Below are 27,147 nucleotides of genomic sequence, written 5' to 3'. Positions count from 1 at the left end.
CTCTCTGAAGTCCTCCTTGCCTTTGTCTGCTCTTCTTCCCTTTGCTTTGAAAGCAGGTTGAGCCCTCTGGGTTATGTAGACTGTGGCATAACCTGAAATACAACTTAATATAAGCCCATCACCAAAAAGTCTTCACAACTACCCTGTCTGGTCCCCTGAAAAGCATCACTGTCCATATGGAGAGGTGTTTCATAACCCTTCCATGTTTATTGCTTCTTCCCAGCATTAAAGTATGTAAGCATCCAAAAGAGATGATCTCTTGGCTGCAATAGCTCATTTGAAATGCACTCCATAATTAACAACTTTGAAAGCAAAGAGGTAAATTTTGTCACATGTATTATTAAAGCAGAGTGAGATCCCCCAGGACCAAATTAGGTGCCTGATTAAAAATGTCCATGTTAAGAGAAACAAGTAGATAGGGAGATGCGCTCTCAGCCATCCCAAATTAACATCCCAAATTAACTGATTGCAGTGCATGTTCAAGCCATGTGGAAAGACGCAGAACTTGGGTCTGCCTTGGTGAATGAGAGAGAACTCTGGTGTCGCAGCTTGAATGCAGGTCAACCAGAGTCAGCTTCAGTAGGGTCATCTGCAAGTGAAGACATGAGGGACTGGGATGAGTGACCCGATGGGCAAATAACTGAGCAACCAATGTGTGACAGAAAATGTAATACTGAGAACTACATATTTTCAAGTGCTGTGCTAGATGGTAAATTTTAGGCTTCTGGTGATTTTTTCTTCCCTCTTGATTTTGGCCAAGACTCCTACCACCTCCACACCCCTGGTTCCACTTGTGTACATTGTCGGAGTGGGAAAAAAGGACTCACAAGGGAACTCTTAAGCGATTTTGGGAAAAGAAGTTAAAAATATATCTGAACTCTTATTTTGTTGTGGGATGCAGTATATTCTCATATAACTGCACTCAAATTGATTTTATAAAGACTTTTTAAAGTCTAACTCCTGCCAAACTTCTAGAATGATTTACAATAATCTCTGAGAAGTGCCACATAGCCATCAAAAGAAAGCCAAACTGTGGCACAATAGACAATACTGTCACTTTAAAAGAGGAGAATTCCTACGGCTCCGATGCCTCAGAGAGATGAGGACTATAAAACACCCTCTTAACTTACTGGTGATTGTGGCAGGCAAGAGAGAATTTAATGAGCTTGGCAAAGCAGCTCAGTGGCTCTCTGCCTGGACTCAGCTTTGTGCATCCCACATCCAGAGATGGCTCTTTGTTTAAACAGGACTGACTCCCTAGAGTTACTTCTTCCCTTTTCCTAAGGCAGTGTGTTTGGTTGACAAGAGCTGTCTTCCCCAAATGAATGCAGCTACCAAATATACACAAAACCTAAAATTCAATTAAAAATTTTTAAAGCTGAAAAAGAAAAGAAAACATGCTAATGTAGTAATCCCAGAGACTCTGCTTTAATGAGCATGCTGACTGTGGCCAAGTTAAAACTGTTGTGGGAATCATAATTCGAAATTTCCTGCTCTATTCAAATTCTCCAGGGCCAAATCGTCATAAAGATCTTTCTTATATTGGAATTCCATCTTTCCAGAATGTAAAGAACAATATACCTTTATATCCAATGTAAATCAAAATTAAGAGAGGAATTTCAAGGTGACCTTGGATATGTCATTTCACCCTTCTGCATCTCATCAATGAATGAAGGTTTTTGGATCTCTTAGTCCCTTGCCAGCACTAACATTGTATGATTCTGTTTTACAGGTGCTACCCAGGAATTGCGGGTTATATAAATCACACAGGAGTAAGAAGGAACCACTAAGGAAAGGCAGTTAGAAGCATACATCTCAGATCTCTTTCAAAATGTTAGCCAACAGGTTAATTTCCTTGGCATATTGCCTTCTTAGCTGTCAACATCTAGTATTACTTCCACTGCAGGACTTTAAAAATAAAAACATTTTTAAATGATCCGAACTCTAAAAGATGGCTTGAAGCTAAGAAGTTAAAAATCGATGAATAAAAGTTAAGGATGACCATTCATTGGAGAGTCTGGTCTCTGTGGTTATTTTATATCATACTCTGAAACCATTTTTCCCTAAGTTCTTATTTCAATGTATATGACACATTTCAGGTTTTATCCCCACATAACAGCCTGTGTTTTTCAGAATCCTTAGTGGGATGAAGCCCTATGACATAATATGAGGTTTAAATGACACAGAATGCACAAGTAAAAGCTATCCTCAATGACAAGGAAGAGAGTCTAGTCCATTTTTCTTCTAGATACTGGTTGTATTTTTTTTTAATTTTTTAATGTTTATTTTTGAGAGATCGAGAGAGAGAGAGAGAGAGAGAGAGAGAGAGAGAGAGAGAGAGAGAGAAGGAGGGGCAGGGAGAGAGGGAGACACAGAACCTGAAGCGGGCTCCAGACTCTGAGCCGTCAGCACAGAGCCTGACATGGGGCTCAAACCCACGAACCGTGAGATCATGACCTGAGCTGAAGTCGGACGCTCAACTGACTGAGCCACCCAGGCGCCCCTATTGGTTGTATTTTAAGTAGTATATAGTTTTTCCTCATTCTTGTAATCTGCTTTTGTCCATGTGATAAAGATCTAGCTATTACATGAAGAAGAAAATGAAGATGAAGACTAAAAAGAAAGAGGTGAAGGAGAAAACAAAGGAAAGGAAAAGGTATAGAATATAGTTGGTATGAGGTTGTGGGAATGAAGAGCAGTTAAAAAAAATCCAGCAACCAAACTTTGCACTAATTTGTGCTTGATCTTGACTAAATCAGTAGATGTCTCTGAACCTCAGTGTTTCAGCTATGGAATAATTTGGCTGGATTATGAGTGGTGTCTACCATTCCTTCCAACCCAAACATGTTATGACAATAAGCGACTAGAAAACAGTTATAATTTGAACACCCAAATGGGAATGTGAAAAACCTTAAAGGCCCCAGTTGTGATCTTTTTAAGATCAAGAAAAGTTTCGGTGGATTTGGCAGGAGAGTTGGGGGGGGGGGCGGGTAATTGGCTTCTTGCTTGTTTTTAATCTGTCATTAACATTCTTTTTTTCTCTCACCCTGTCAGCTCAAGGGGGCACATTTTACCCTTAGCACCCCTCCTAAGTTCTGAATTCACAGTATGCCAGAAGATCATCAAAGTTGTCTTATTCCTTTCTCTAAGTACCCAGAAACAATTATTCAAATGTTTGCCACTTACATGGAACACTGAAAGCAGCTCTGGAAGAGTTGAGGGAGTTAGTATAAAGCTTCTGTCAGTGATGCTAGATGGAGGGGTGATAAGATTCATTGAAATGTAGATCGCAAGGAGAGGAGGTTTACAAAGCACTTACAGAGTCTAAGATGAAAAGAATTATATTAGTGCCAACGAGTATTATTCCATAAAAATTCCCTTTGTGACTGATGAGAAGGAGCTCAAATCTTCAAATAAAACATTTAATTCACACCTGACAGCAATTTTCAGAGTTTGGAACAAGCAATGTTAGTAATTCCATTCTTAGCCCAGGGAAAAACCGTGCAGCAGAATAGAGTGGCAATAAAATAAATGTCTATGGTTCTTGAAAAATAAAAACTCTGAAGAGAAAGGCCTTCTGGCAAAAAAAAAGTAAACCCCATGTGCTGGTCTGAATTCCTCTAACTTTCAATTAGTGGGTTAAGGAGATTCCAACGTCTGTGTTATTTCTGCACTAGTCTAACTCACACATTAGTACATGCACACAGTTGAGCCTCAGCATTTGTGGATTCAGCATGTGTGTTGTTGATCATTTACAAGCAACTTCTGAAGGACTTTGACTGGTGGTTGTCATTTTGCAGAAAACCCAGCATAAGTAAAGCGGGGTAGGATGGCTGCTGAATGAATCAATTAATGAGCATCCTCAATAACTACTTCTCAATGTGACCTCACTATTCTCTACTCTCCTGTTGCTTTGCGTTAATTTCCATGAAGCAATATGCACAATAGCCCCCTAAATGGGGGAAAACTAAAAGCAAATGATGGATTCATAAATCTGGTCTTTCATGGACCTACATGTTGGGACTGAGGATGGACAATCACACCCTTTCTGCTACCATGTGTAACCAATTGAAAAACAGAAGGTATAAACAGATGAAGTATCAAAATATGTTTGGTTACCAGTAAACTGAATTAGAGAATGCAGTTTGGCCTATTGCCACATGTAGGCTTCCTACCATTTTCCTCCTGCAATTAAACACACCTATCCAGTCATAGCAGAGCACTAGACAAAAATAGGTCTTTGCTCCCAGCAATTTATAGCAGTAAAAGAAGAGAAACATGCATGTTTTCTGCCTTACAGGGTGGTTTTGCTGTTCCTGTGAAATAGAATAGCCTATTCTCTTTGAAATATTAAGAAGTTCTTTTCTAGTTTGTGCTTTCCTCCTCATCCCCTCACTCAGTCTTATCCAAGAGAAGAGGAAGATTTGGGTTAATGAGATTGGGAACAATTCATGGGATATATGTAGCAGAACCTTTCTTGTTAGCTTTTGGAGCATTCTGCCCTCTTCAATTTGTGTGGAAGGGTTACTCACCAAGCAGGGTTTCTTCACCTTATGGCAGAAGGTTCACTCAGGATGCTATGAAAGGAGAAGGAGCCTCAGATGAAAGTTTATAAAAGCTTTACTCAATGTCACCAAACTAATATTCCCTCCTTCCTCAAGAAGGAATAAATAAAAGGTAGAAAGTAGGGCTAGAAGTATTACTCATAGCAGCATGTGGACACTTTGTTATCTGAATTTAAGTTTTCTACACTCCCATTTTGTTTCTGGAAGAACTCATTGAGTAATTTCCAATAATGATAGCAGTAACTGCAGTAAAAATAACATTCTGCTAAGCTAGGCATGTTGTAACAAACAACACTAAAACCTCAGTGATATAAAACATCAAAACAATTAATTCTTAATCACTCTTTAGGACTATTGCAAAATGGCTAAGGACTAAAAACCAAGGGCAAATAACAGATAAGAAGAAGATAGGTATGGAAGAGGCAGATAGTCAAAATAGGTTTAAAATATGTGATTTCGTTCAAGAAATTGCTGGAATATACAATTCATTATGGGTCTCCTGAGTTTCTCCTATCTTACAAGGAAATTTACTGACAGCTTTTATTCTGGGCCATCTTTTAAAATATACTTATGTAGAAAACAGCCTTGAAAAAGTGATAACTTCCCCCTCTGATGCAACAGGAAGATTTTCTTACTATGTAGTATAATAAAGATAAAGTCTCCATCCAGGGAAAATGGAATATTTGCTTGCAGTTCATTATGAAAGAGTTGTATTTCCTAATTTGGAGATGCTTGGCTATTGACATAAACCCACTGCAGTACCCAGCTAAATTATTCTTCATGTGGGACTTGAAGAGCACAGGGAATCAATGCAATCATGAAGCACAGGCATCTTGCTGTGCTGTGGGTAATATGTCATATTACTCTGACCCAAAGAGCCTTATGTCTTCTGTCAAGATGCATGAAATGGTAGCATGCTAACTTGTTAGCTTGAAAATTAGATAAAATAATAGACCATTCTCAGTTCTTGACAGAAATTAGACAGTTAGATGGATAATTTCAGCAGAGAGCTGGAAACTATTATAAATGAATGGAAATCTTAGAACTTTAAATAATAGTAACTGAAACTGAGAACTCAATAAACAGTTTATAGCAAATTAGACAAAACTACAGAGAGGATTAGTAAACTAGAAGACACATAAAAAGAAAATAGCCAGAGTGAAACTTGACAGAAAAAGATGAAAAATGCAAAAACAACTGAAAATCTCTGTGTATCCATTCATAATTCTATTACCCTCCCCATCCTAAAACTATTTTTGAATTCAATATGTATCGTAATCAAGTATATCTTTATATATTTGCTTCAAGTGTGTATATATATATACAGTATGTTTGTATGTATACTAAACAACAGAGCACCTTTGTACTTTTGAAAACTTTATCTTTGTGATATTACAATGTGCTTGATTTTTTTGCTTAATATTTGAATCTATATAATACTCTTCTTACTAAATCATTTTAATTTCATTTACTCCCCCTCTTATTTCATACAACACAGAAAAATTTTGTTTCACATAATCAATGTGTCTTTTGCACCAGAATTTTATATTGTTTTGTATATTTAGTGATTCTACAAGCTTTCCAAGCAGTCCATATTTTTTCCCCAATTTCATTCATAAACAAAAACTTAGGCAAGAAAATAAAAATTGAAAACTAAGGAATGCATTTTAAAAAAGTAAAGCACTATGAAAGAAATTTAGATCCATTATCAGTACACCACAAGACCTGGAGAAAGATGTGACATTAAAGAATTCATAAAGCTCTTTTTGAAATGTATCAATTAGAAAATTCATAAATTCCGTAAGGAAGATGAAAAAGGATCAACATGATTGAAAAGTAATGGAAGAACAAATAATACAAAATTATCTCAGATTTCTCATGTTACAAGGTAAGAGTGTCTATTGCAGATCATAAAATGAGGCTAAGAAATGTTCAGTGACCAGGCTGAACCATAACCAAATGGGATTTTCTCTGAATGAGTTGCATCAGGCATTACAGAATGAGTGGGGTAGAATTTTAGTCCATTCCAATCTTGGAAATACACAAATTTATTCACTAGAATTTCTTACTAAGATAAACACTGACATGGTTACCAGAGGGAAGGGTACGGGGGAGGGTTTAATAGGTGGTGGGATTTAAGGAGTGCACTTGTGATGCGCATTGGGTGATGGAACTATTGAAACCAATATAACACTATGTTAACTGGTGTTAAAATAAGAACTTAAAAAGCCAAAAAAAAAAAAGATAAACATTGACATATTTCTTTCAAGCCAAGGAAACTAAAGAAATAACATCTAGAATATATGGAGTTTGAAAAATACCACTGACTGAAAAAGGGAAAAGATAATTCTAGCATATGGAAAATTCATTTTATTATAGCCATTGAAATGAGGAAAGACTTGCTCCAGTAAAAATATTCAAAAGAAAGGTTTAATGTCATTCCTGGAACAGGTTTTCTGTAAAGAAAAGTGATGAAGGTTAAGACAATATTTAACAGGTCACACTTTGTAATAGATACGTAAAAAGAAGGGTTTTGAACCATTTAATTGTATTCAACTTAAGCCTATCCCCAGAAAATACAACCTGACCTCCAGCAAGACGGCTCTTGGCAGCTGAGACAAACCCTAATGGAGCTGACACCTTGAGGCTATCTGATGACTGCACTCCCTCAAGCTGGGCAGCCAGTCCTTCTCTGAAAAAGAGAGAAAGGGGGACAGGGAGAGACAGAGAGAGAGAGAGAGAGAGGGAGAGAAAGAAATTTGGGATGCTAGACAAAACTGCAAGCCTATTTTTTAAGACAGGAATATGTAGATATTTTCCTCTTGGGCCAGTCTTGTAATGGCAAGATTCCTCCAATTTAAGTAGCACTCTGTGCTGGATATTTTTTTCTTTGCCCTCTAAATCCACTCTCTACCCTTACCTGTGCCCTTCACCTGAACTTTATTGATTGTATCAATAAACTTGCATGCCCCTTGGTTTGCTGTTGAGTTCAGCCAATGAGAATCACCTGCAAAAGATCAAAGAAAAATACGAAAGGAAGGTCAGGATGTTTATTCCCCTGCCTCAATACTGTCAGGCTTTAAATTAGCGATATTCCCTCACTAGAAGTCACTGCCTCTGCTACACAGCCCTCCTTTACAGCCACTGTTCTCTCCCCGAGTGTCAGTGATGGCTCCCTCCACTAGACCCTTCAAGGTTACAAATGTGATGGTTGGTTATTGCTACAAGAGGGGTGGGTACAACACCATCCTGTATACATTACCATTGCCTGTACCTATGCAAAAAATCTCTGTACTAAGCTGTCTTCAATTACTCCTTCTCTTCCTATTAAGACCTTGGCTAACTCACTCTATTTAGAAATCTCTTTACTAATACTCTTCAATAAAGAAATAAGGATATCCAATACAATAAACTGGGGGCAGGGAGTGGAAAAAAGAGGAAAAATTATTAGAGTACAATTAATAAGGCTGACTCTAGTAAGCAGAAACAAGTTTCTTCATTTTGCCAGGAAGCCCCTCTCAATTTTGTGCATCTGTCAACACCCCATTTTGATGCCTTGGAGCATTTGAGCATATAATCTGCCCAGAAACCACTTGGCCAGAAAGCCTTCCAAAAAGGCCAGGTCTCTTTGTTCATGAACCTGAAGAATTAGTAAACACAGTTTATGGCCAATAAAACCCCACACACAGTTTGGGCAAATAATAAGGTGAAAGCAGTTTCTTATTAAAGTTATGATTAGGTTTATCACATCTAATCATAACGGTCTCACTAGGAAGAAAAGTAAGCAAGTCTTCATTATGCACTGCTACCTGCCAAAGCCAGAATTCTCTTAGGGAGAAAAAAAGCCCAAGGAAGCAATAGCATGCTTTTGGAATATACACTGTTACCCAAAGAATTTGGCCCAGAATGGAATGCACCTGATAAGCAATCACTTGACCAGTTAGTTGAGTTGGTTTTACCGTGAAGCTAATGAAGCTTAAGCTTAAGCTTCACTCACACAAACCCTTTTCAAGGTTCTGGGAGGAGCCCCAACAATATGTTCATATGGTCAGTGTGTGTTTGTAAAATTTGCCAAAATAATAATTTAATCACAACTGGTTAAGATTTATCTTTTTCCACTCTGCTTTTCTCATCATTGAACTTCCAACTGTGTTGGGTAATTTTTGAGTGGCTATAGGCATTTTTACAACTTGGCTAAACAGCAGCTCAGTTAGCGATATTTTCAGTTTTGATTTATGTGATACATGTATGTGGTTCTCAGTCACTTCTGCATATAGTTAAGTTATTGCAAGTTTTCCTTTTGTAGGAATGACCGACAAGAATATTCCCTCTATCCACTTGTGTCAACTCATCCTGCACCAGACACAAAGGTGCTGGGCCAAAGTATTACCATGATATGAACCAGTAGCATGAAAGAATTAGAAGAGAAACAAGGTTGAAAGATCTGGATCCAGAAGATATTATGTGCAATAAGGTGAAGAATTTTTTATCAGACAGGTAAAATTATACATAGATTCAGTTCCTATAAATACATAATTAAAACAGAAGTTGCCTCCTATCAGGAAGGTACTCAATAATATACAAGATATAGTTACCAACACCATACATGTCTTTTCTTTTTTGATGAGAATCACGCAAAAGAAGGATCAAAGAGAATTCCTATGGCGAAAGAGTACAAATTTGTAGTCATCTTACAAACAGAAAAGCGCATCTGTATTTTTATTATTATCAAAAATATAAAAAAGTGTCAATCAACCTCTCTAGAGGAAAGATTGGATTATCTTTATTCTCTCAATAGAAAATGATATCACAAAATACTATTATGTGAAGAAGCTGTCAAAATAGGATGCAGGAAAGAAACTATAAAAGACAAGTGACAGGCTGCTAAATAATGTAAAAATCATTATTTTTCTGTTTTTTTATGCTTGTGATATTTCCCACCTTTTTAAAAATATGTGTTTGGTTGTGATTTCTTTTTCCAGATAAATATACACTTTTATATCTAATGTTATATTTGAGAGTTTTTATTCTTTTTCTTAAAGAGGCCCCTGCTCAAATTGTAGAGGCTTCAAGGTCCATGAAAGTGGGATTGCCCTGCCAGTTGGCCTCAAATGCAGTAATGTACATTCCAGGTTCAAGTGCTGTCTAATTCCATAAACACAGAGCAGGCACTACATGAATGGGACATAGGGGGATGTCTCAATATTGGAAAGAACACCTGTCATGGGTAACATGATGACTTCCATCTGCCCAAAAATGTAACTTAATCAGTTGCCTCAAGAAGGTCATCGAGTGTATGCTGTCATCCAGCAAGGAGCTATGAAGCTGGACTTCAGAAAAACTGGCCCTTTGTTCTCTTTGTCTATAGTATCTTCTAGCCAGAAATAAGTCACATGATTTCCCTGTGCCTTAGCTTCTTCATTCTGAAAGAAGTGTGGTGTGTGTGTGTGTGTGTGTGTGTGTGTTTCAGAAAGAGAGCATGTGCAGGAGATGGGCAGAGAGAAAGAGAGAATCCCAAGCAGGCTCCACGCTCAGCACAGAGCCTGACACGGGGCTCGATCCTACAACCCTAGGATCATGACCTGAGGCAAAATCAAGAGTTGGATGCTCAGCCAACTGAGCCACCCAGCCTACCGGGCATTGAGTTTTTGATTGTCCCACTTGCATCTCACTTCCTACACCTGGCGTTCTCTCCCCTCCCCACTTGGCTAGGATATATCCCTTCTTTTTTCATTCTCTAAAACAACATTTAGACAAAAATATTTTATGCAGAAGGTTTTTACTAAATAGTTTGGCAAAGGAGGAAAAATAAAGCACAGTGCTCAACCCAACATTATTTTGAATAAACATCAGACACCACACTGTGTCTCAAAAGTCGTCAAACATGTCTTCCCCAGGAAATATTTTACCTAAGGCCAATATATGACTAAAAGCCTGAGCTTTCTCCTTGTTTACTCCTTCAGTCTAGCTCTTCTCATTTTCTCTTCAAGTTTCCTAAATACTTCCTTAAATCTATGGACAATTGCAATATTCTTTTTCACTTTCTTGTGTAAGCCAATTTTAATCATTTTTATCTAAATGAATCCCAAGTAGGAAAACTCCTTATGTGGGGTTTGGCTCTATTTCATAAGGAAACACTCTATTCAGGTATTTAAAAAAAAAAGGTCAATTCTCTCCCAAAGAATTCATTCTAGTTTCTTCCCTGGCCAACAAACTTAAAATACTTGCAGATTTTTTTAAAGTCAATAAATTCTTCCAATTTTCAAGTAATAGAAAACTTTTGAGAATTAAAATTTAATTTTTTAAAGTTTTTATTTAAATTTCAGTTAGTTAATATATAATGTAATATTAGTTTCAGGTGTACAATATAATGAATCAACACTTATATACAATACTCAATGTTCATCACAACAAATGCACTCCTTAACCCCCATCACCTGTTTACTCACACCTTCACCCACTAGTTAAGTAGGCTCCACGATCAATGTGGGACTTGAACTCATGACCCCGAGATCAAGAGTCACATGCTGTACTGACTGAGTCACACCAGGCACCCAATACTAAGTAAGAAATTATAAAGCATACATATATAGAACTATGCTAGTGTTTATTACATTATTTCCAGTGGAAATGTTATTATTGCCACCTCCAGAGTTATCATTTTGAATTTCCTTTTTCCTGCCATTAAATCAAGTCCTGTTATAGAAATATACAAAATAGATGGTAACACAAAAATATCACAGAAGAGAGACGAATGGATATGGCTCTTCAGACCACTTTATAGGTCACTGTTAAGAAAACCCAGCTGTTTACCAATGCAGGAAGGGCTGCATTCATTCTTCCAATGAAGACAAAAAGTCCGACCTCACATATATCAATTGGCATCCCAGGTCTCCAATTCCCATATGCAAAACAGGTCCAAAAGAAATTATATCCTCTTCAAACATAGAACTTTCTTTTAGATAAAAGACTTATAGAATTACAAAGGACCTTAGAGATCATTTATTCTAAGCCCCATTTTAAAGATAAGGAAAACCGAGACCCAAAAATCCTAACTGGCAGATGGAAGATCATACCCATATTCAAGGCCAAGATGGGCACAGAAAATGACTGCAGTTTAGGCAAAATTGGGAAATTGCTAGAAGGATACTGGGTGTCTTATATAAAGACCAGAAGATAGGAAGTGCAGCTGAACCTCAAGGACAAAATCAGTTGTCTCATCTCTGTTTCCTTGTGCATTTTTATTCCATTCCCAGAAACCAACTTAAACCACAGCAGGGAGCATGACTGCCAACAACTCCCCAGCCTTCTATCCCAAGCAGTCAGGATGTTCGAACTTTGAAAGTCCAAGGGAAGAAGATAATTGGCCCAATTTGAGTGGGTATTCCTTCCTGGAGGACTTGCTTATGGTCAGGCAGATGAGACCACACCAAGACAAAAATTTCATGACTGAAAGAATATAGTACTGCTGCTAGCAAAAAGGAGAAGTACTTGGCAGATTAAAATTCAAAATAATTTAATATCCACTAAAAATATTTTCAATTGGGAAGCCATAAGTGTATCACTAGGGGCAGCAGGGTATAAGTGGTTCTGGTTTCTCTTTCCAAATTTAATAACTCTGGACCTTGTGCCAGTGCCTTAATCCACTAAGCACCCTTGACCTCAGTAATTAATTCATAAAATGGGAATAAATATTTAAAATTTCTGAAGGCAGAAGACTAGAGAGAGGGCACGTGGCAGCCATGAGCCTATGCCTTGCAAACCTCCTACATGGAGAGTGTTCTTGACCAAGGGCTTCAGCTGCTGTGCTTTGAAATTCATTGCCTGGTTTGTGCCAAGGCTACTCTCAGACAATGACTGAGTGTGGGGGTAGTGTGAGGTGGGGGGAGTTGCACAAGGCAGACCCAGATTCCTGGAAGACATAGTATTCTGCTGGAATCCAACTTTGGCTCAGTATCCCCAATACCTTTGCTGCTTCATTCTGAGACTGCATAGCTGTCTACAATGTGTTGACCCAAACTTCTCTCCTTCACTTGCAATCAGACTTCCATTATGGTCTGCTGAGTCTCCCGGTTTTATTACTCCCTCTCCATTTCCTTTCACACCAACATTTCCCCAGATAAAAATCCATGCATGTTTAGCTCTGTCTTTGAACCTGCATCTCAGAGGACCGGGACTAATACAAGATGGCATCAAGTTTCCTTCATGATCTATGAGACGAATATATGTTTTTCACCTAGGACATAGTTCCTGTGAATAATTAAATCAACTGGGAGATTTTTTTTTCCTTGTAAATACTGATTACAGTTACTCCTCCTCCACCGACTAAATCAAAGTCTCCCAGCTTATTCCTAGAAATCTGTATTTCATAAAAAGGCTCTTGTGATCAGTGTGATAATCATAAGAATTCTTCAATATTCCTTTCATCCCTCCCTCCATCTTGAGGGTACTCAACAGAATGGAACTCCTTGACTTTCTCACTGTTGGGAGAAGGAACATATGACTAGTATTAGCCAATGAATTTTGAAAGGAAATGACATGTTATTTCTAGGTTAGAGTATTTACCAGCATGAGACCCTTCAGATCAGTAGTATTCCAAGTGTGGGCTGCACACTGGTCCATAAACTATTTTTAGTCCATGAAAAGATAAGTACAAAGATGAAAATAAAGATGAAAATAATAGTACTTTAGCACTGCTGCAACATTCAAACACATGATCAATGATTTATCTTTACCATATTTTATAAAAGTACTGGTCCATAACAGATTAGAAATAAAATAAATAAAAACTGGTCTTTCACCACAGATAGTTTAAAAAGTACTACTTAGAACTTTCATTTTCCTCTGGCACTACGAATTACAACGTTCAATATAATGATCATTCTACTAACTTGAATCCAAGAGCAACAAATGAGTGAAACTCCCATCTCATCCCTACCTTCAGCTCTCAGTGAATCCACAATGGAAATGTTAACGTAAATGGGAAATAAGCTTTTGTTTGGTTAATCCAGTAAGATTTTGGAGTTGTGTTATTAGAGCAAAATTTAGCTCATCCCAACCAATACAATCTCATTACCTAGGACCACATGCAAAAGATGAAAATAGAAAATCTAGTTGATATAGTTACAGATCGAAGAAACCAAAGATCTAATGAAAGGAACTGAGAAACATGGAATTTAGAATGGGAACTGGTCAATGAAGAAACTTCTTCTTTGGATAGACATGCAATATTTCCCTTAACATTTCCAGTAAGGGAAGTTAGTCTTCACTGGGCATTCCTTGTTCCAACTGGGGGTAAATTGTTGATATATATTGAGTGTCAAACACCATGCTAAGCACTTTATATAGATTAACATATTTAAATCTAAAACAAACTCATGAGGCAGGTTCTATAATGAGTGAAATTTTAGTAATAAAGGAAATGTGCGTTTGAAGATGTAAGTAACTTGTCTAAAGTCACAAAGCTAGTAAATATAGTCAGATTCAGTATCAGGTAATGCTGACACTGCAATGCAATAATATGCTATTGACCCTTACCGGCCTATCCAGAGCTAAAATGTGCCTCTTTGTCTTTTCCATTCTACTGGACTTAGTTCTTGTAAATGGTGAAGGAGATTAAATCCAATCCCTTTCACTGTGATGGGCAATCAAACATATTCAATAAGTGAAAGGGAGCAGTTAAGAAATCTAACAAATATTGGGTGCTTAGTGTATGCATTATAACATATAATCCTCATAGCATAACCTTATTTTACACATAAGGAAAATAAAGATCAGGGCTCCCGGATGGCTCAGTAAAGTGTCTGACTCTTGATTTCTGTTATGGTCATGTTCTCATGGTTCATGAGTCTAAGCCCTGCATCTGGCTCTGTGCTGACAGCATGGAACCTGCTAGGGATTCTCTCTCTTTCCCTTTCTCTGCCTCTCTCTCTCTCTAAAAATAAATAAATAAATACTTTTAAAAAAAGAAAATTAAGACCAAAATATTTACATAACACTTCCATGACTAACATCATAAGTGGTAGCATTGAGATTCAACCACATGGTTTTTTTCACTTCACTATAGAGCCTATTGATTAATCGGCACAATAATTATTGTCTTTTAAGAGTTCATCTTTCCCAATAATCCATTCATTCATTCATTCTTTTCACTTATAATAAAACTCAGTGTTTACTTTGGCCAATAATGTCCTATATGTTCTGCCCCCCCCCCCCCCGCCTTGTTAATGCCATTCTGAATTCACCTTAATCTACACTTCTCTTTATTCACTTAAATTCAGTCATTGTTGATATTCTAGTTATTGCTGTATGACAAACCACCCCAAATCTTAGTGGTATAAAACAAAATTCATGTAATATGCTCACAAAGTCTAGTCAGAAAAATGGAAGGAATGTTAATATCATTGTAAGAAGTGCAATGGATACATTGTGGTGGCCATCACAGTAGCCTTCTTGGTATTCCTCCACTCTGCCAGGCAAACTTCTGCCTTAGGGCTTTTGTTGTTTCCTCCACCTGGAACACAATTCACCCAGATATCTGTAAGGCCAACTATCTTGTGTCAAGCCTTTGCTCAAATCTTACCTTATTCAAGGAGCCTTACCCTAACTAGTGACAAAGACTGTCTTTAGCCAAATTTAATCAGGTCCTCTGAGCCCTTGTCTCAACTAGCAAGAATTTTGCGAAGTAAGCTTATTTCATCATTCGTATCTGATCATCCTTAATATCTGATCAACTTTCTCATTCTCCAATGTTGACGAATAAGCCCTTGGCCTGCCTTTAACAAGAATCCTGTTAGGCCAATCTAGCAAGAACCCCTATCTTTGATGTACCCTCTTAGTAATTTTCCATCCACTGATTTTCTCACTCTGCTTGTTGGCTATAAATTCCCAACTGTCTCTGCTATATTTGGAGTTGAGCCCAATCTTTCTCTCCTATCAAAATACCCCTATTACAATAGTTTTGAATAAAGTCTTCTTTACCATTTTAACAAGGGTAAGAATAGTTTTTTTTCTTTAACACCAGTCTACTTTACAGTGCAGCTTGAACACACATTAAACAAAATTTGCATTTCTTTTTTTTAATTATTTTTTTTGAGTGGGAGAGAGAGAATGAGCATATGTTCAGGGGAGAGGGGAGAGAATCTTAAGCAGACTCCCCACTCAGCACAGAGCCTAACACAGGGGCTTGATCCCACAACCCTGGAATCATGACCTGAGTCAAAATCAAGAGTCAGAGGCTCAACTGAGTGAGCCACCCAGGTGCTTCCATAATTTGTATTTCTATGAATGGAAATTATTTGCACTATTTTCAGTTTTCTACAATTTACATTGTTGTCAAATAGCCAAGTCAAACACAAAGGCAGAGAGGGAAGGCCCAGTTGGAACAACCACTAAATTTCAGAAATCTTTCACATTTTTTCCTTACCCCAACTATAACTAATAGTTAAACCCAAGATGCTAGTTTAGACCACCAAACGTAAAAGGACTATTTGTGTATCTTCTAACCTTTAGATTCAAGTCTGAATTTCTGCAGGCTGACAAAAGTCTACCACGGATTTCCTAAAAGAAAAGAGTTTTCAATCTCCAATTTATTTTCTCTGCATAATTGTTTAAGAACCATTTTAGGTAGGCCTACTTGTCTTCTGACACTGAGAATGCCTAAGGAACCCTTGAAGATATCCCAACACTTGGACACCTTTGCTGGGACTTGACATTGCCTCTGTGTGTCCTGTGATTTCACTGTGGAGGAGAAAATATGTTAATCACAGTTTAAAAATATATCTAATTTGTGTAGGAAGGAAGGAAGGAAGGAAGGAAGGAAGGAAAAGGTAACTGAGTAAGACACATGAAAGCCACACAGCACCCTGCAGAAGTAGCTGTTTACCAAACAATCCCATTTGTATCCCTGATTTACCTCCTCCTAATGATGATGATAAAATAGTAATAAACAAGAAAGAAACACTTCTATCTAAAACCACACCCAGTAGGTTCACAGTAGGTTCTATTGTGCACATGGCCTTTCCTTTAATTCAATAATTTGATAAGCTACTTTGGGTATACCCAAAGTATACCCAAATTTGGTAGATTATCAAATCATACTTTCTAAGGAGACTGTAAAATAAAAAGATAGTTAAGCTGTTTAACATAAAAAATGAACAAGAATTTAAACCTGTTTGAGAAAGGAAGGTAGGTGAGGAAGGAGTAGGAGAGAAAGAGCTGAGAAACTGATTGGAGTCTAACAAATGTCAGCCAGTAGGAAATCCCTAATGGGAGCCATGGTAATTTTAAACTATTTGCATTGTTGGGATACGTATGTTTTACTGCCCCTTGCATTCATAGACCTTCAGGCTGGTGATACCTCAGGGGCATGGGGTCATTGGGATCTCAGCTCATACAGGGTGACATCATGCCAAAAGGGAACATCACAGCACATTTCATTGAGGCAATCACCCGCTGAATTCACACAATAGAATCAGGAACTTCAAACCAGTCTTGATTTAGAAGAAAACACTGGAGCACACACAAATGGAATTTAAGCCAATTCCATTTCAGTCTCAAAGAACAGGGTGACCCTAGGTGACATCGAGCAATAATGATAATAGCAAGATTTGAGTGTACAAAGAAACTTGGAATCAGCAAATAAGATTACTGGATTTCTCCAGTGGCAAATTATGCATTGTTAAGAGCATAGCATTCTGGGTCATCTGATTCTTTCTTTTCATCACCTTTGAGCTATTTTTCAACTCTGTAAATTGTAGGAAATTAAAACGCAATGAAAACGACTCTTGACTATGAACATGTAAATGAATTGTCTGGTGAAAGGACACACTTCCCTCCTCCAAGCCAGTTTTGTGTCGGTTTGCAAATTAATTTCATTGTTTTTGATCTATAAATCTCTGGGGTTTTTTAAACATATCTTTTGAACCAGATATGCTATCTGCCTGATCCCATCATTAATAATGAGTTGAAATCTTTAACACATGTTCATTTTATACCTGTGTGAAAATTATGATTTTTTAATCCTTTTTTAAATTATCTTTTTAGCAAAGACACTTATTATAAACCAGATGCTACATGAAATATTTTACATGTACTACATCCATATCATCTTCCCAACTCACTGGAATTGGGTACTATTATTATCACCATTTTATAGGTCAGTAGTCAACAAACAACAGCCCTGTGGGCCAAATCTGGCCTGCCAATTTCAGCCTGCAGCCTGTGTTTGGCAATAAGATTTTATTGTAACACAGCACGCCCATTAGTTTATATACTGTCTATGACTGTTTCTACCCTACAACAGCACAGCTAAATACTTGCACCAGAGACTATATGGCCCACCAGTTCTATAATATTTATTATCTATCCCTTTACATACAATGTTTGCTGCACCCTGTAATAGATGAGAAAAATAGGCTTTGAAAGGTTATAAAAATTATCCAAATTCACACGCTGGTGAGTGGCATAGCCCAGACCCTTAAGTCTCCTTCCCTGTATTATTTCTCAGATGTCAATGCTCCTGAGCTTTTACTTGTCCCAAAAAAGATCAACTCCCATATGGCATAATTTTAGTATTTTTATAGTCAGTCTCTTTCTGCCTCCATTCATATACCCGTGCTTGGAATTTCTTTAGGAAAGGACCATTCTTTCATGTTGCAATGATAAGGTAAAAATGAAAAATATCTGACAGAAGAAATATAAAAAGTTTGGTTTGTGTGAAGGTGATAATGATGGAGAACAGACCCCATTCTCTGAGTAGAAAAAGAGGCCAAGCCATTTATTTGCACCTGGAGAGAAAATGGAGTGATCGTTCAAAGGGAGGTTGGCACAAAACAAAACTGAGGTTGCCTAAGGGCAGTCAGGTACCTAACTCAATTCACCTACATGGTTTGCTCTCCCTCACCGCCTCCAATCTGGTTTGCATTTTATTGTCAAAAGTAGGGGTAAAATGTTATTGCAGCAGTAACCTCTTATTAGCTGGCATTAGCCCCTCAGGGCAATTGTTCTATCTAAAGCTATTCTATACAGTGGTATTTAACAAGTTTCCTTTTGGAATCTTGTCATCTCTCCCTCCTTCCCCATCTCCAGCTCTTTACTCCCATATGACCCCAATTAGTGTGTGTGTGTGTGTGTGTGTGTGTGCGCGCGCACATGAATGTGTGTGTATGTGCAGGGGGCCCACATGGTTTCCCTTCAAAGAAACAAGCGCACAGAGCTGTAAAATAAATGAGATCTGCCCAGCACTCATGTATTCATTATAATTTTTCAAAACCCACAAGAAGTGAAAGGGCCAAGGTGTCAATGGAAAGGCTAATCAGAATTTAGAAGGGCAATGAAAACCATATAAATGGGATTCCACTTGAAATTCTATGAACTGCTAAGGATGAAGTATTCAGGCAATTAATTCACTAGTAACTGAGCACAATCTGGAACAAGAGGGACATCGTGTTTAGATTGTATTTCCATCCCTTCAAAAAAAAAAAAAGGAGAAAACGCTTTCCAAAAGAATACTGCTGTCTTTCTTTAACCATCTCTTGACAAGGGTTTGACACAAGCAAATATCTTCGAGTAAACCAAACGATATAAATTTTAGCCACAAAAGAAAAGCCAAGAAGAGTCTGCACATTAACCAGGAAGAAAAGTCATCACTGTCCACACCAACATGCTCTGAGATAGATACAATTGATTCTTGTTGTTCTTGATACGTATGTTCTATAAAGTCACTGCAAACACTGAATTAGTGAATATTAAATCATTGCTCGAAGGGGAAATCCAGGGATAGAATCTTCAGAGCATTTTTTACATAACCTGTTTTAGGTGTGGTTCTGTTTAAAGACACCTTTTTAAACATATATATTGTTGATTCATTAACATTGAACTTATGGCTAACAGCACTATAACTCATGCTTGAATGAGACTTATCTAACACACATGTTTTTTCCATAAGGCACCTTACAGCCCTCTTGCAGCTAGAAAAACTAGACAGAACTTCAGCAGTGCACTTGAGGGCCATTTTAAACAGAGAAATCACCCACAAACAAAAATTTGAAAAAGGTGACACTAAATAAACCATGAAAAGGACACTGGCTACAGTACGAGAGCTGAAACAAGAAGACAGAACATCACCTTGTTCCACCTCAGTTGTGAATATGTGTCAGGTGACTCAAATTTTCACCACCCTGCCCATGCTTATGTCTGTGAATGACTACAAAAATACACTGAATTTTGATTTGGGAATTATGAATGGCTTTTAGCAAGTAGATATTTGCAAATACAGAATCTGAGAATAATGAGGATTGGCTGTATCTATTTTCCCCAGAAGCTGCATAAGCAGCAAATAACACCGTGAGGATAACACAAACAGCATTGCCAGAATATGTAATATAAACATTTTTAATTATAGAGACCTCATGCACAAGTATCACAAGAATTCACAAATACTGTGAATTCTTTAAGGAGAATGTCAAGTTGAACAGTTGGTATGAATGATTTATGAATGGGGAAAATGTTGACTGCTTTATTATCTGGCAGGGATTGTGTGAAACAGTGGCCATTCTTGACATCCAGGAAGCTGGCAATAGTAATTGATTTCCCAGTTCTCTAAAGCTAAGCACCTAAAATCCAATCTCAAGCAACCCTAAGGGCTTCTCGAAGTGTTCTTCCAAAAATCCCTAAAACTCCAGCACATTAACCTTGAGAATATTAAAAGTCTCTGGGTAAGACCCTGTTGTACAATAAGCCTGTTAAGGAAATGGTTGAGTCAAAAAAATATTAATGGTTAAGAGAAGTCAACAAAAAATCAGTATTAGCTATTTTGCATTTCATAGAATAAAACTGTGTTTCAGTAAAGAAAAAAAAAAACTATGCATCTTTGACATATAGCACATCCTTCCAATTTACCAGATTCTAACCTTTTTTTTTTTTTTGAGCTATGTTGTAATCCCACTGAGTTGTAAATAACTGATACACATGTAAATGCTGTCCAGTGTGGTAAAGATTTAATTGATTCTCCTTATCCCCAGGGTAAAATATAATTTTTACCTACAATGGAAATTCATTTCAGCATTCCTTTGCTAGCCAGATAAGTTTGCAGACTTTTCCTCTGAACCAGCTATAGTTTCTGCCTGGTTCCCTCTGTCTTTCTTTCTACCCTCTTAGGTACAGTACCAGGAAGCCTGAGAAATAAACTAATAAAGGACAAAATAGTAGGAGGAAAGGCACACAATTTTTGTTAATGTTTATAGGCACTGAAGTTCACAGAAAAGAAGTAAAATGCAAAGAAGAGTTGGACTCTGGGGTTACGTACCATTTTAACAAAGAAAAGAAGGTTGTGCTTCAAGAGCTGATAAATCACTGGGAAGTTACTGGGGGGAAAATGGAAAATAAAGTCTTATTTTAGTAAGATCTGCTGTACAAACTCATTGTGGTATAGGTTCTGTCTCCAGTGATAAGAGTGCTCTTATCTTCTGGGGTGGGAGAAGGGTGGGGGATCTGTAGGTAGAAGGGGGCAGATACCTTCATGAAGGGAAACGTATGCCCTGCTTTAGGCAGATAAGGGGAAGGCAGAGAACTTCCTGCATCTGTTGCCTCTCAGTTGCCTTTAACTCAAAATAATCCTTGTGCCAAAGTGGCATATTTAGGATTGGTATATTCTGATCCTCTTTACCACATATATGAGTAAAATAAAATCATTAATGCATGTTCATCTTTTAATATCTGTATAATTGTTATTATTTTACCTTTTTCTAAAGAACTGCTCCCAGGGCCTTAATTCCTTTGTGCCCTGTGGGAGAAATATGGGAAGATGAAAATGAGATGTTTGTGAAGTCTTATGTATCATTGTCCAGACACTACTTAAGGGTAGGTACAGTATCAGCTCTACTTACAGAGCACAATTCTATAATTTGTATGGAGGAGGGTGAGGAGAAAGGCCACTTTGGAAAGTGTTTCTGGTTGGGATTAATAAAAGGACTATATTAATCAATCAGAGTGGCGAAGGACTGTAGACAACTTCCTCAAAGATTTTTCAAATCTTAGGTCGCACTCAAGCTTAGGATAGAACTTTAAGCAATTTTCCAAGATAGCTCTTAGAGAATAACTAAAAAATTAGGTTGCTGAGTAACCCAAGGCTCCTCTAGATTATTTACATTGTCCAGAGCCTCAGATATCATCTAAAGGTAGTTACTGACCACCACATAACTTTCTGTTAAGAGACAATTCTAGTATAGCTTTCTTTTGAAAGTGTGTGTGTGTGTGTGTGTGTGTGTGTGTGTGTGTGTGTGTGTGTTTGTGTGTGAAGAGAGAGAGAGAGAGAGAAGAGAGAGACCCTTCATTATCTAAGCAACATGTTAGAGGAATGATGGGTGGAAACTGCTCTACTTCTCATTAACAAGTCTCTATAACAATTACCAGAAATGCAGAACTTCATGGCTGGCTAGGACTCCAGGAAATCTGAGACACATTCTCAGGCCCAGGCTAATCAGAGCTACTGCATTCCTTCCACTCTCCATACTTGGAGACATCTAATCACTATCTGGAAGCTCAGCCCCATCGCTTCTTGGCCTTTTGGCTAAGATCAAGTGTGGAAGCTCAGCCCAACTTTTATAGTAGCAGTCATGAAGCATTCTGACCTGAAGAAAGAGGTTCTTCAACATCCCAGTTCATTATGCCTGCATTCAGACTCAAATCAACTGCTTCTTAGCCAACGCAGAAGCAATGCCTCATTTCCAATAACAGCAATACTTTAGCTTTATTCCCAAACTTCACTCCCTTGCAAATATTCCTCTTGCCTGTGGTAGACATTTGTTCATTAGGGCCATATAGTATCTAATTTCCTCCTTCCTATTTGCACTCTGATCTCCTTTATAGGGAAATTCTTCTTTATGAGTATTTATGAATATTTTTGGTAAGGATAACAGCTCACTTCCTTACATCACAACCCAAAGGGGCTGCATTATTTTCTTTTTGTCCTGGCATCATCAGTGAGATGGGTACATGACTTAGTTTCAGTCATTCAGATGTGTCATGTGCATGTGCTTTTGAGAATAATCAATTCTATCAAATAAATAAGCATGTATCTAATAAAAATAGGCAAAACATTTAAGGTGCTTCAGTATAGGTAAATAGCTAGTGAGCAAAAAGTTTGTTGGATGTAGGCAGATCCTACAGAGTATGACGAGCATAAGATAAGAAGCTAGCAAGTAGAGCATGTGTGTGTCCAACATAGAGAACAATGAAAGGACCAACAATATTGGTGCTATATTCTACAGCACATGGGTACTAAGCACACATACACTTAAATACACTATATTGCAGCACTTAATATATATGATGCCTTAATTCATCACCAACTGGTGATACCCATTCCGGCACCATGTGTTTTCTGCCCACAAAACACAAATAAAATCCGTGGCTGCTCTTCAGAATATTTGGCACTGTCCAGCTATGGCTAGTTGCACTTGTCCCTGTATCTGTCCAACAGAGCAAGTGTGTGTCTTTGGCCCAGGGCATCATCCGTCTGTGGGCCATTTGCTCAAACCCCAGTTTTGGTCTGCAAACACACTTTTGGTGGAGAAGACTCATGGGGCATAGACAGGAAAGGCATACAAACATTGCATATCCTAAGAGTTAGATTCTATGGCCCTCTCGTTCCATGTGCTCCTATGCTATGTGGGTTAACTTACCTCAGCTCTTTCCCCTTGCTTCTCACCATGTGTTTAAATTCGGTTGAATAAATCATGTCATTTGAGCATCTTAATTTGGTTCATGAGGTTTTCTGTCCTGTGGCCTCTGGGATAGCCTGCCAGGTAGTACATTTGGAGACTATCACTGCCTGGTAATTCTCCTCTGTCCTGGGACTCTGAGTCAATAGTGAGTGATGCAAGGGTGTGTCGTGGCAGCCTGAGGACCAGGCTGTGTTAGCACAGGAATCTTGGCCGTGGTGCACCAACCCCCCTGCCCCACACCTCCTAGAGTCCTCCTGATTCCAATATTTTTGGTTTTTTTAATTGTAAAATAAGGCATACATAAGAAAAGTATATAAAGGATGTGTAAAATTTGGCAGATAATTATAATACAAACAACCGTGAAACCTCACCAACAGGTAGGAAAATTAAAGCCAGATGTAGGAGTCAAATTTGCCCAAGACTCTTTCTCCTGTAAGTTGGTCTCTGAGAAAAAAAAATTGTTTTCATGCAATGTTCCCTGGAAATGGGCTGCGGGCTGGTGTTTAAGGCAATTGATCTTGGTCAACTGTAAGGCTTGGATCACAGTCTCTTTGAATATCACAGGAGAGGGGGAATGCTGATTTGGCAAGTCCTGCCACTTACTTGCCATGTCATTGAGCTATAACTACCAGGCCAGCCCCTGGTTTGTAGGCATGGTGCTACATCATACACAGGGACTAAGCTGGTGGGGTAGGGCCAAGGCCAAGGTTCTATCACTGCAGTAAAAAGCTCCAAAGGCCAAGGGTTGCAATCCCTGACTCAGAGTCTTATATCTGGCTCTGCTGGTTATCCATGTGCTGCTCAGGGACATGCACATGTGCCACTGATACTCACTGCATGAGTTTCCCCAGTGAACTTGACTCTAGCAGGTAGATGTCATGTGTTATGCCTGGTGACTTGTCCTCATTTGCATGATGCAAACATTACCAGTGCCTACTCTCCCCTCTCATGTGCCCTTCCCATTCATAATCCCCTTCCTCTCTCCTAGAGAGGTCTCTTGTGACCTGTCTATTGTGACTCTTATTTTCTATCACCTGAAGATTCATTACTAAATAACTCAGTTTAGTTCTGTCTCTTTGTCTATTTTGAAACATTATATAGTATATGAGATTTGTCCACGTTGCTGTGCATAGATGTATTTTATTCTGTAAAGTTATTTATAGGTCTGTTCTATCATAGATAAACATCTCCAAGTGGAATTGCTGGGTGATTGGGTACGTGTGTGCTCAGTTTTGCGGAGATAATGGGAATGAGTTTTCCATAGTGCTTGCACCAATTTGTGTTCCTGCAGTGGATGAAAGTCCTGTTCTACATTCTCACCTCTACTTAGTATTATCTGATTTATTAATGTTTGCCAATCTGGTGAATATGTAAGGATGCCTCAATGTGGTTTTATTTTGCATTCTCCTTATTTCTAATGAGGCTGAGAGCCTTTTCATGTACTTATCAGCCATTTTAATTTCTTCTCTTTATCGACTCAATATGTCTTTTTCATATTTCATATTTGTAGGAGCTCTCAGTATATTTTGAATCTAGGTGTTTGGTAGCTAAATACGAAAAATAACATCTTCCACTCTTGTAGCTGGTCTTTTGACTCTTTTTTTAAGTGTTTTTTGATGGATAGAGTTCTTAATTTTAATGTAGTAGAAAAAGTGATCTTTTCCTTTATGGATAATATTTTTTGTGTCTTGTAAGAAAATTCTTCCCAACCCTGACTTCATGAAGATACTTTCCTGCACTATCTTCTAAAATGCTTTACAATTTTATCTTTCACATTTAGGTCTTTAAGCCACTGGGAATTGATTTTTTGTAAATACTTCTACTTTTTTTCCCGCAAGCCAAGCCTCCAACCTCTAATCAATTTTGCAAGTCTCTGATCACCCTATAATAAATCCTCTTTTTGCCTTAGATAGCTAACATAAGTTTCTGCTGCTTTCAATCAAGAGCTCTAGCTGGTAAAATGGACTACTGCCTTGGCTCCCATCCCTGGAATCCTGCCTTTTAACCCCAGCCCAGTTATGTGCCCTGTGACTACACGCAGACTGGTTTTTGTCCGTGGTTTGGACTGTGCCCAAAGATTGCCATACTCCATGATCTTGTGCCTTACCCAGCAGACTTCATATTTCAGAACCTGCAGTTGGATTGGTTCCACCAGCTCCTGTCCCACTGCCCAGTTTCACTGTAAGTTAAAAACCATGCTCCACTGATTCTCAAGATATGACATGAAATTGTACACTAGCCTGTAGACGCTCAGCTGGAAGAGCGAGAGGCCCATAGAAAGAGGGTTATAGAGATAACATTCATAAGTCATCGCCAATTGACGTCATCTGCTAAGCCAGGCAGGGGAAAGCAGGCTTAATTCCCAGTTGGGGATTTCAGATCTTATTGCTAGTCTTTGTTTCTCCTATCAGGAGACCATGCAGGAAGATTCACACTTTACTTTTATCCAAGTGGTTTATTGATTTGTGGATTCAGTGAAATGTGCATCAATTGAACTAACCATTCCCTTTAAGTAAGGGGGGAATTTCACACTGTGCTGAAATTAACAGGCACAACAGTACTGCCTCTTAGAGTTCAACCACAGCACAATAGATGCACACAGCGTGAGGGCAATCTGAAGATTAAATAGCTCTACTTCATCCCTAGCAATCAAAAGCCAGTGTGCTCTTATTCTACTTTCTTTGCTTTCTCTTCCCTCACACCAGACATACACACTTCAAAGAGATTATGTACACTGTTTAATAGAAAATAGATTTCTTTCCTTCCCATCCTTCCACTTTCTTTTTATATCTCTAGGTTTTATTTTTCCTCACCTGTTCTTAAGTGTGTAGCAAACTTTGGATCCTTTTGTTCCTAGATGACTGCTTAACTTCACAGCTTCTCTGATCAAGTCACAATGGAAATAATGTCTAAGACCAGACAAGGTGACAAATACACCACATTTAATCAATGATTTTTCCTTATAAAATATATAAGCACATGGATATGACTCCACTGACCCACTGGTTTGTTTTTTTTTCCTCTTGATAATGAGTAGCTATACCCCCTTTCAACCACTGTGCCTGTGGCTCTGGTGACTAATAATTATAATAATTGACAATTTTATAACTTTTACAGGTTTCATAGTCCTTTGATACACTCATTTCATTTTATCTCAAAACTACTAATAAGATAGGTAAGACTTATAGCATCATCTTTAGATTCTTGAGAAGGAAACTGAGGCTCAGAAGGAATTAGTGAATGATATGATGTACAGCCAAGATCTAATCTTGACTATTATGCCTCCTTGGCCAGTGCTCTTTCCCAGATTATTGTCCCATATTAAACAGTTCTCTATGTGACTATAATAATATCTATTTTATGGAAAACTGACCAAGGATCAAACCTGGCCATTTTCATGTCTTTTAAAACCATCTGATTCCATACTTGGCATAAGTGTGCTACTATAAGAACTATAGAGGCACAAACTGTAGGATAATGCTATTAATAAATATTACTATGTCTTAGGATTCTGGGAATACCTAATATATGGAATAGAATCTGATTTGAGGTTTCTAAGCCTTTTTTTTCTTTAGCAATTCACATTAAAAACTTATTTATTGTTGAGATTAAAAAGCCAAACATATTCCAAAAAAATGTATTTAAACAAGAAAGGTAAAATTCCAGACTTCCATCTTTATGAGCATACAAAAAGCCTGTTTATGAGTAAACAGGCTTTTTACAAACATATTTAGGTCTTTATAACTGTACAGAAGAGGCAGGAGATGGTTGGTTTCAGGGCACAAATCTGATAACACAATCTGTCCCATTTATTTATTTATTTATTTATTTATTTATTTATTTATTTATTTATTTAT

General features: G+C 37.9%; 1 long non-coding RNA gene across 1 annotated transcript; it reads right to left on the bottom strand.

Moving 5' to 3' along the window:
• Window positions 1–7,485: 7,485 nt before the first annotated feature.
• Window positions 7,486–26,200, bottom strand: LOC122467974. The gene is made up of 3 exons (XR_006293116.1): window positions 26,104–26,200; window positions 21,305–21,348; window positions 7,486–7,572 (listed from the first exon to the last, which is right to left on the bottom strand). It is a non-coding gene; the product is annotated as an uncharacterized LOC122467974 (long non-coding RNA).
• Window positions 26,201–27,147: the final 947 nt, after the last annotated feature.

This window comes from Prionailurus bengalensis, chromosome B3 (assembly GCF_016509475.1).
Source record: "Prionailurus bengalensis isolate Pbe53 chromosome B3, Fcat_Pben_1.1_paternal_pri, whole genome shotgun sequence".
NCBI classification, from domain to species: Eukaryota; Metazoa; Chordata; class Mammalia; order Carnivora; family Felidae; genus Prionailurus; species Prionailurus bengalensis.
This window is presented reverse-complemented; position numbering and strand designations above follow the sequence as displayed.